Source organism: Gopherus flavomarginatus, chromosome 19 (genome assembly GCF_025201925.1).
Source record: "Gopherus flavomarginatus isolate rGopFla2 chromosome 19, rGopFla2.mat.asm, whole genome shotgun sequence".
Taxonomy (NCBI): domain Eukaryota; kingdom Metazoa; phylum Chordata; order Testudines; family Testudinidae; genus Gopherus; species Gopherus flavomarginatus.
This window is the reverse complement of record NC_066635.1, coordinates 25,756,844-25,767,099: the sequence shown is the minus strand read 5'-3', so window position 1 is coordinate 25,767,099 and position 10,256 is coordinate 25,756,844.

Below are 10,256 nucleotides of genomic sequence, written 5' to 3'. Positions count from 1 at the left end.
ACCCTAACCCTAACCCTAACCCTAACCCTAACCCTAACCCTAACCCTAACCCTAACCCTAACCCTAACCCTAACCCTAACCCTAACCCTAACCCTAACCCTAACCCTAACCCTAACCCTAACCCTAACCCTAACCCTAACCCTAACCCTAACCCTAACCCTAACCCTAACCCTAACCCTAACCCTAACCCTAACCCTAACCCTAACCCTAACCCTAACCCTAACCCTAACCCTAACCCTAACCCTAACCCTAACCCTAACCCTAACCCTAACCCTAACCCTAACCCTAACCCTAACCCTAACCCTAACCCTAACCCTAACCCTAACCCTAACCCTAACCCTAACCCTAACCCTAACCCTAACCCTAACCCTAACCCTAACCCTAACCCTAACCCTAACCCTAACCCTAACCCTAACCCTAACCCTAACCCTAACCCTAACCCTAACCCTAACCCTAACCCTAACCCTAACCCTAACCCTAACCCTAACCCTAACCCTAACCCTAACCCTAACCCTAACCCTAACCCTAACCCTAACCCTAACCCTAACCCTAACCCTAACCCTAACCCTAACCCTAACCCTAACCCTAACCCTAACCCTAACCCTAACCCTAACCCTAACCCTAACCCTAACCCTAACCCTAACCCTAACCCTAACCCTAACCCTAACCCTAACCCTAACCCTAACCCTAACCCTAACCCTAACCCTAACCCTAACCCTAACCCTAACCCTAACCCTAACCCTAACCCTAACCCTAACCCTAACCCTAACCCTAACCCTAACCCTAACCCTAACCCTAACCCTAACCCTAACCCTAACCCTAACCCTAACCCTAACCCTAACCCTAACCCTAACCCTAACCCTAACCCTAACCCTAACCCTAACCCTAACCCTAACCCTAACCCTAACCCTAACCCTAACCCTAACCCTAACCCTAACCCTAACCCTAACCCTAACCCTAACCCTAACCCTAACCCTAACCCTAACCCTAACCCTAACCCTAACCCTAACCCTAACCCTAACCCTAACCCTAACCCTAACCCTAACCCTAACCCTAACCCTAACCCTAACCCTAACCCTAACCCTAACCCTAACCCTAACCCTAACCCTAACCCTAACCCTAACCCTAACCCTAACCCTAACCCTAACCCTAACCCTAACCCTAACCCTAACCCTAACCCTAACCCTAACCCTAACCCTAACCCTAACCCTAACCCTAACCCTAACCCTAACCCTAACCCTAACCCTAACCCTAACCCTAACCCTAACCCTAACCCTAACCCTAACCCTAACCCTAACCCTAACCCTAACCCTAACCCTAACCCTAACCCTAACCCTAACCCTAACCCTAACCCTAACCCTAACCCTAACCCTAACCCTAACCCTAACCCTAACCCTAACCCTAACCCTAACCCTAACCCTAACCCTAACCCTAACCCTAACCCTAACCCTAACCCTAACCCTAACCCTAACCCTAACCCTAACCCTAACCCTAACCCTAACCCTAACCCTAACCCTAACCCTAACCCTAACCCTAACCCTAACCCTAACCCTAACCCTAACCCTAACCCTAACCCTAACCCTAACCCTAACCCTAACCCTAACCCTAACCCTAACCCTAACCCTAACCCTAACCCTAACCCTAACCCTAACCCTAACCCTAACCCTAACCCTAACCCTAACCCTAACCCTAACCCTAACCCTAACCCTAACCCTAACCCTAACCCTAACCCTAACCCTAACCCTAACCCTAACCCTAACCCTAACCCTAACCCTAACCCTAACCCTAACCCTAACCCTAACCCTAACCCTAACCCTAACCCTAACCCTAACCCTAACCCTAACCCTAACCCTAACCCTAACCCTAACCCTAACCCTAACCCTAACCCTAACCCTAACCCTAACCCTAACCCTAACCCTAACCCTAACCCTAACCCTAACCCTAACCCTAACCCTAACCCTAACCCTAACCCTAACCCTAACCCTAACCCTAACCCTAACCCTAACCCTAACCCTAACCCTAACCCTAACCCTAACCCTAACCCTAACCCTAACCCTAACCCTAACCCTAACCCTAACCCTAACCCTAACCCTAACCCTAACCCTAACCCTAACCCTAACCCTAACCCTAACCCTAACCCTAACCCTAACCCTAACCCTAACCCTAACCCTAACCCTAACCCTAACCCTAACCCTAACCCTAACCCTAACCCTAACCCTAACCCTAACCCTAACCCTAACCCTAACCCTAACCCTAACCCTAACCCTAACCCTAACCCTAACCCTAACCCTAACCCTAACCCTAACCCTAACCCTAACCCTAACCCTAACCCTAACCCTAACCCTAACCCTAACCCTAACCCTAACCCTAACCCTAACCCTAACCCTAACCCTAACCCTAACCCTAACCCTAACCCTAACCCTAACCCTAACCCTAACCCTAACCCTAACCCTAACCCTAACCCTAACCCTAACCCTAACCCTAACCCTAACCCTAACCCTAACCCTAACCCTAACCCTAACCCTAACCCTAACCCTAACCCTAACCCTAACCCTAACCCTAACCCTAACCCTAACCCTAACCCTAACCCTAACCCTAACCCTAACCCTAACCCTAACCCTAACCCTAACCCTAACCCTAACCCTAACCCTAACCCTAACCCTAACCCTAACCCTAACCCTAACCCTAACCCTAACCCTAACCCTAACCCTAACCCTAACCCTAACCCTAACCCTAACCCTAACCCTAACCCTAACCCTAACCCTAACCCTAACCCTAACCCTAACCCTAACCCTAACCCTAACCCTAACCCTAACCCTAACCCTAACCCTAACCCTAACCCTAACCCTAACCCTAACCCTAACCCTAACCCTAACCCTAACCCTAACCCTAACCCTAACCCTAACCCTAACCCTAACCCTAACCCTAACCCTAACCCTAACCCTAACCCTAACCCTAACCCTAACCCTAACCCTAACCCTAACCCTAACCCTAACCCTAACCCTAACCCTAACCCTAACCCTAACCCTAACCCTAACCCTAACCCTAACCCTAACCCTAACCCTAACCCTAACCCTAACCCTAACCCTAACCCTAACCCTAACCCTAACCCTAACCCTAACCCTAACCCTAACCCTAACCCTAACCCTAACCCTAACCCTAACCCTAACCCTAACCCTAACCCTAACCCTAACCCTAACCCTAACCCTAACCCTAACCCTAACCCTAACCCTAACCCTAACCCTAACCCTAACCCTAACCCTAACCCTAACCCTAACCCTAACCCTAACCCTAACCCTAACCCTAACCCTAACCCTAACCCTAACCCTAACCCTAACCCTAACCCTAACCCTAACCCTAACCCTAACCCTAACCCTAACCCTAACCCTAACCCTAACCCTAACCCTAACCCTAACCCTAACCCTAACCCTAACCCTAACCCTAACCCTAACCCTAACCCTAACCCTAACCCTAACCCTAACCCTAACCCTAACCCTAACCCTAACCCTAACCCTAACCCTAACCCTAACCCTAACCCTAACCCTAACCCTAACCCTAACCCTAACCCTAACCCTAACCCTAACCCTAACCCTAACCCTAACCCTAACCCTAACCCTAACCCTAACCCTAACCCTAACCCTAACCCTAACCCTAACCCTAACCCTAACCCTAACCCTAACCCTAACCCTAACCCTAACCCTAACCCTAACCCTAACCCTAACCCTAACCCTAACCCTAACCCTAACCCTAACCCTAACCCTAACCCTAACCCTAACCCTAACCCTAACCCTAACCCTAACCCTAACCCTAACCCTAACCCTAACCCTAACCCTAACCCTAACCCTAACCCTAACCCTAACCCTAACCCTAACCCTAACCCTAACCCTAACCCTAACCCTAACCCTAACCCTAACCCTAACCCTAACCCTAACCCTAACCCTAACCCTAACCCTAACCCTAACCCTAACCCTAACCCTAACCCTAACCCTAACCCTAACCCTAACCCTAACCCTAACCCTAACCCTAACCCTAACCCTAACCCTAACCCTAACCCTAACCCTAACCCTAACCCTAACCCTAACCCTAACCCTAACCCTAACCCTAACCCTAACCCTAACCCTAACCCTAACCCTAACCCTAACCCTAACCCTAACCCTAACCCTAACCCTAACCCTAACCCTAACCCTAACCCTAACCCTAACCCTAACCCTAACCCTAACCCTAACCCTAACCCTAACCCTAACCCTAACCCTAACCCTAACCCTAACCCTAACCCTAACCCTAACCCTAACCCTAACCCTAACCCTAACCCTAACCCTAACCCTAACCCTAACCCTAACCCTAACCCTAACCCTAACCCTAACCCTAACCCTAACCCTAACCCTAACCCTAACCCTAACCCTAACCCTAACCCTAACCCTAACCCTAACCCTAACCCTAACCCTAACCCTAACCCTAACCCTAACCCTAACCCTAACCCTAACCCTAACCCTAACCCTAACCCTAACCCTAACCCTAACCCTAACCCTAACCCTAACCCTAACCCTAACCCTAACCCTAACCCTAACCCTAACCCTAACCCTAACCCTAACCCTAACCCTAACCCTAACCCTAACCCTAACCCTAACCCTAACCCTAACCCTAACCCTAACCCTAACCCTAACCCTAACCCTAACCCTAACCCTAACCCTAACCCTAACCCTAACCCTAACCCTAACCCTAACCCTAACCCTAACCCTAACCCTAACCCTAACCCTAACCCTAACCCTAACCCTAACCCTAACCCTAACCCTAACCCTAACCCTAACCCTAACCCTAACCCTAACCCTAACCCTAACCCTAACCCTAACCCTAACCCTAACCCTAACCCTAACCCTAACCCTAACCCTAACCCTAACCCTAACCCTAACCCTAACCCTAACCCTAACCCTAACCCTAACCCTAACCCTAACCCTAACCCTAACCCTAACCCTAACCCTAACCCTAACCCTAACCCTAACCCTAACCCTAACCCTAACCCTAACCCTAACCCTAACCCTAACCCTAACCCTAACCCTAACCCTAACCCTAACCCTAACCCTAACCCTAACCCTAACCCTAACCCTAACCCTAACCCTAACCCTAACCCTAACCCTAACCCTAACCCTAACCCTAACCCTAACCCTAACCCTAACCCTAACCCTAACCCTAACCCTAACCCTAACCCTAACCCTAACCCTAACCCTAACCCTAACCCTAACCCTAACCCTAACCCTAACCCTAACCCTAACCCTAACCCTAACCCTAACCCTAACCCTAACCCTAACCCTAACCCTAACCCTAACCCTAACCCTAACCCTAACCCTAACCCTAACCCTAACCCTAACCCTAACCCTAACCCTAACCCTAACCCTAACCCTAACCCTAACCCTAACCCTAACCCTAACCCTAACCCTAACCCTAACCCTAACCCTAACCCTAACCCTAACCCTAACCCTAACCCTAACCCTAACCCTAACCCTAACCCTAACCCTAACCCTAACCCTAACCCTAACCCTAACCCTAACCCTAACCCTAACCCTAACCCTAACCCTAACCCTAACCCTAACCCTAACCCTAACCCTAACCCTAACCCTAACCCTAACCCTAACCCTAACCCTAACCCTAACCCTAACCCTAACCCTAACCCTAACCCTAACCCTAACCCTAACCCTAACCCTAACCCTAACCCTAACCCTAACCCTAACCCTAACCCTAACCCTAACCCTAACCCTAACCCTAACCCTAACCCTAACCCTAACCCTAACCCTAACCCTAACCCTAACCCTAACCCTAACCCTAACCCTAACCCTAACCCTAACCCTAACCCTAACCCTAACCCTAACCCTAACCCTAACCCTAACCCTAACCCTAACCCTAACCCTAACCCTAACCCTAACCCTAACCCTAACCCTAACCCTAACCCTAACCCTAACCCTAACCCTAACCCTAACCCTAACCCTAACCCTAACCCTAACCCTAACCCTAACCCTAACCCTAACCCTAACCCTAACCCTAACCCTAACCCTAACCCTAACCCTAACCCTAACCCTAACCCTAACCCTAACCCTAACCCTAACCCTAACCCTAACCCTAACCCTAACCCTAACCCTAACCCTAACCCTAACCCTAACCCTAACCCTAACCCTAACCCTAACCCTAACCCTAACCCTAACCCTAACCCTAACCCTAACCCTAACCCTAACCCTAACCCTAACCCTAACCCTAACCCTAACCCTAACCCTAACCCTAACCCTAACCCTAACCCTAACCCTAACCCTAACCCTAACCCTAACCCTAACCCTAACCCTAACCCTAACCCTAACCCTAACCCTAACCCTAACCCTAACCCTAACCCTAACCCTAACCCTAACCCTAACCCTAACCCTAACCCTAACCCTAACCCTAACCCTAACCCTAACCCTAACCCTAACCCTAACCCTAACCCTAACCCTAACCCTAACCCTAACCCTAACCCTAACCCTAACCCTAACCCTAACCCTAACCCTAACCCTAACCCTAACCCTAACCCTAACCCTAACCCTAACCCTAACCCTAACCCTAACCCTAACCCTAACCCTAACCCTAACCCTAACCCTAACCCTAACCCTAACCCTAACCCTAACCCTAACCCTAACCCTAACCCTAACCCTAACCCTAACCCTAACCCTAACCCTAACCCTAACCCTAACCCTAACCCTAACCCTAACCCTAACCCTAACCCTAACCCTAACCCTAACCCTAACCCTAACCCTAACCCTAACCCTAACCCTAACCCTAACCCTAACCCTAACCCTAACCCTAACCCTAACCCTAACCCTAACCCTAACCCTAACCCTAACCCTAACCCTAACCCTAACCCTAACCCTAACCCTAACCCTAACCCTAACCCTAACCCTAACCCTAACCCTAACCCTAACCCTAACCCTAACCCTAACCCTAACCCTAACCCTAACCCTAACCCTAACCCTAACCCTAACCCTAACCCTAACCCTAACCCTAACCCTAACCCTAACCCTAACCCTAACCCTAACCCTAACCCTAACCCTAACCCTAACCCTAACCCTAACCCTAACCCTAACCCTAACCCTAACCCTAACCCTAACCCTAACCCTAACCCTAACCCTAACCCTAACCCTAACCCTAACCCTAACCCTAACCCTAACCCTAACCCTAACCCTAACCCTAACCCTAACCCTAACCCTAACCCTAACCCTAACCCTAACCCTAACCCTAACCCTAACCCTAACCCTAACCCTAACCCTAACCCTAACCCTAACCCTAACCCTAACCCTAACCCTAACCCTAACCCTAACCCTAACCCTAACCCTAACCCTAACCCTAACCCTAACCCTAACCCTAACCCTAACCCTAACCCTAACCCTAACCCTAACCCTAACCCTAACCCTAACCCTAACCCTAACCCTAACCCTAACCCTAACCCTAACCCTAACCCTAACCCTAACCCTAACCCTAACCCTAACCCTAACCCTAACCCTAACCCTAACCCTAACCCTAACCCTAACCCTAACCCTAACCCTAACCCTAACCCTAACCCTAACCCTAACCCTAACCCTAACCCTAACCCTAACCCTAACCCTAACCCTAACCCTAACCCTAACCCTAACCCTAACCCTAACCCTAACCCTAACCCTAACCCTAACCCTAACCCTAACCCTAACCCTAACCCTAACCCTAACCCTAACCCTAACCCTAACCCTAACCCTAACCCTAACCCTAACCCTAACCCTAACCCTAACCCTAACCCTAACCCTAACCCTAACCCTAACCCTAACCCTAACCCTAACCCTAACCCTAACCCTAACCCTAACCCTAACCCTAACCCTAACCCTAACCCTAACCCTAACCCTAACCCTAACCCTAACCCTAACCCTAACCCTAACCCTAACCCTAACCCTAACCCTAACCCTAACCCTAACCCTAACCCTAACCCTAACCCTAACCCTAACCCTAACCCTAACCCTAACCCTAACCCTAACCCTAACCCTAACCCTAACCCTAACCCTAACCCTAACCCTAACCCTAACCCTAACCCTAACCCTAACCCTAACCCTAACCCTAACCCTAACCCTAACCCTAACCCTAACCCTAACCCTAACCCTAACCCTAACCCTAACCCTAACCCTAACCCTAACCCTAACCCTAACCCTAACCCTAACCCTAACCCTAACCCTAACCCTAACCCTAACCCTAACCCTAACCCTAACCCTAACCCTAACCCTAACCCTAACCCTAACCCTAACCCTAACCCTAACCCTAACCCTAACCCTAACCCTAACCCTAACCCTAACCCTAACCCTAACCCTAACCCTAACCCTAACCCTAACCCTAACCCTAACCCTAACCCTAACCCTAACCCTAACCCTAACCCTAACCCTAACCCTAACCCTAACCCTAACCCTAACCCTAACCCTAACCCTAACCCTAACCCTAACCCTAACCCTAACCCTAACCCTAACCCTAACCCTAACCCTAACCCTAACCCTAACCCTAACCCTAACCCTAACCCTAACCCTAACCCTAACCCTAACCCTAACCCTAACCCTAACCCTAACCCTAACCCTAACCCTAACCCTAACCCTAACCCTAACCCTAACCCTAACCCTAACCCTAACCCTAACCCTAACCCTAACCCTAACCCTAACCCTAACCCTAACCCTAACCCTAACCCTAACCCTAACCCTAACCCTAACCCTAACCCTAACCCTAACCCTAACCCTAACCCTAACCCTAACCCTAACCCTAACCCTAACCCTAACCCTAACCCTAACCCTAACCCTAACCCTAACCCTAACCCTAACCCTAACCCTAACCCTAACCCTAACCCTAACCCTAACCCTAACCCTAACCCTAACCCTAACCCTAACCCTAACCCTAACCCTAACCCTAACCCTAACCCTAACCCTAACCCTAACCCTAACCCTAACCCTAACCCTAACCCTAACCCTAACCCTAACCCTAACCCTAACCCTAACCCTAACCCTAACCCTAACCCTAACCCTAACCCTAACCCTAACCCTAACCCTAACCCTAACCCTAACCCTAACCCTAACCCTAACCCTAACCCTAACCCTAACCCTAACCCTAACCCTAACCCTAACCCTAACCCTAACCCTAACCCTAACCCTAACCCTAACCCTAACCCTAACCCTAACCCTAACCCTAACCCTAACCCTAACCCTAACCCTAACCCTAACCCTAACCCTAACCCTAACCCTAACCCTAACCCTAACCCTAACCCTAACCCTAACCCTAACCCTAACCCTAACCCTAACCCTAACCCTAACCCTAACCCTAACCCTAACCCTAACCCTAACCCTAACCCTAACCCTAACCCTAACCCTAACCCTAACCCTAACCCTAACCCTAACCCTAACCCTAACCCTAACCCTAACCCTAACCCTAACCCTAACCCTAACCCTAACCCTAACCCTAACCCTAACCCTAACCCTAACCCTAACCCTAACCCTAACCCTAACCCTAACCCTAACCCTAACCCTAACCCTAACCCTAACCCTAACCCTAACCCTAACCCTAACCCTAACCCTAACCCTAACCCTAACCCTAACCCTAACCCTAACCCTAACCCTAACCCTAACCCTAACCCTAACCCTAACCCTAACCCTAACCCTAACCCTAACCCTAACCCTAACCCTAACCCTAACCCTAACCCTAACCCTAACCCTAACCCTAACCCTAACCCTAACCCTAACCCTAACCCTAACCCTAACCCTAACCCTAACCCTAACCCTAACCCTAACCCTAACCCTAACCCTAACCCTAACCCTAACCCTAACCCTAACCCTAACCCTAACCCTAACCCTAACCCTAACCCTAACCCTAACCCTAACCCTAACCCTAACCCTAACCCTAACCCTAACCCTAACCCTAACCCTAACCCTAACCCTAACCCTAACCCTAACCCTAACCCTAACCCTAACCCTAACCCTAACCCTAACCCTAACCCTAACCCTAACCCTAACCCTAACCCTAACCCTAACCCTAACCCTAACCCTAACCCTAACCCTAACCCTAACCCTAACCCTAACCCTAACCCTAACCCTAACCCTAACCCTAACCCTAACCCTAACCCTAACCCTAACCCTAACCCTAACCCTAACCCTAACCCTAACCCTAACCCTAACCCTAACCCTAACCCTAACCCTAACCCTAACCCTAACCCTAACCCTAACCCTAACCCTAACCCTAACCCTAAC